Raw genomic sequence first — 1153 nt, 5'->3', positions numbered from 1 at the left:
AGCTACCAAATAATATTTGCCATTTAGTTAGTATAGGTGGCTTCTGTGTATTAAACTAAAAATTGCCAATACCACTGACCACTATAATTATTTCTGGCTTTTTCAGCCGCTGAAACTGGCTTTTTCTTATTAATTTAAATACAGGAAAATGTTTAACAAGCAAATGCACTGCTTCCAGGTAAATGATATAATCACCTTTTCTTTAACAAATATTTTCTTCACCTGTGGCTTGGCATGTTTCGTTAATAACTGACAAATATACTCTTATAGCATATAGTAAAAAATCAGAAATAAATTTTATCTTCCTATTAAACACTTGCATTCAGTCAAATTAGAGTGCACCTGTGAACATTAGGAGAAGGGCTTTAATCTCTGATAACACTAATAATTTCTCTTGCCACAGCAATGCTATTTAGAAGCTGGTTAGGTATGAATATTATAATAGCTTGGGTTCTCCCTTGATAAAGAATAAAAGGCTTGATTTTGAGAATGGTCAGATTTCTTGAAATTATTTTAAATCTGCTGAAATTTGGTTGGGGTAATTAGTTTTTGAGAAGTGGGCCAGGTATCATCTTCACAAAGAAGTTTTAGAAACAGTTTAAGTTCTTAATTTTCATCCTTTGTCGTTCCATGTGGTTATCATAATCAAATACATGACTATAGAATTCTTATTTTTTAGTACTGCCATTTGTGATCACCACAACTTTGACTTCAAGCTAGAGGTCATAAATCAGTTAAAATATTTTTTTAGCCCTAGATGTAACATAACTATAGCTCAATCTTATAATTCTACTTGTGATGTTTCACTGAAACTTGAAGTAAAATTGTAAAATTTTTTCTTCAGTGTAATCCATTTTATAGGTAATCATACCAAGTTTGAATTGATGACCCAAAGTCCAGGTAGAGTTGAAGGTGGTGTAGAATATTGGTAATGAGAAACTGGTTGAAGTTGAAGAACACATGACACTGCCAAATATTATGAGCTAGAATATAATGAACTCCAAGGGAGTGGCTACTCAGGAACTAGTTAAAGAGCAAGCCCAAGGCCTATTTTTTCCCCTTTCCTTTTTTCCCCTTTCCTATGTTTCAAGTATTTTATTGGAAAATGTTAGGATAAAGACCTGAGAAATTTAGCAAATGCTATTGACTGTGA

This window comes from Neomonachus schauinslandi, chromosome 4 (assembly GCF_002201575.2).
Source record: "Neomonachus schauinslandi chromosome 4, ASM220157v2, whole genome shotgun sequence".
NCBI classification, from domain to species: domain Eukaryota; kingdom Metazoa; phylum Chordata; class Mammalia; order Carnivora; family Phocidae; genus Neomonachus; species Neomonachus schauinslandi.
This window is presented reverse-complemented; position numbering follows the sequence as displayed.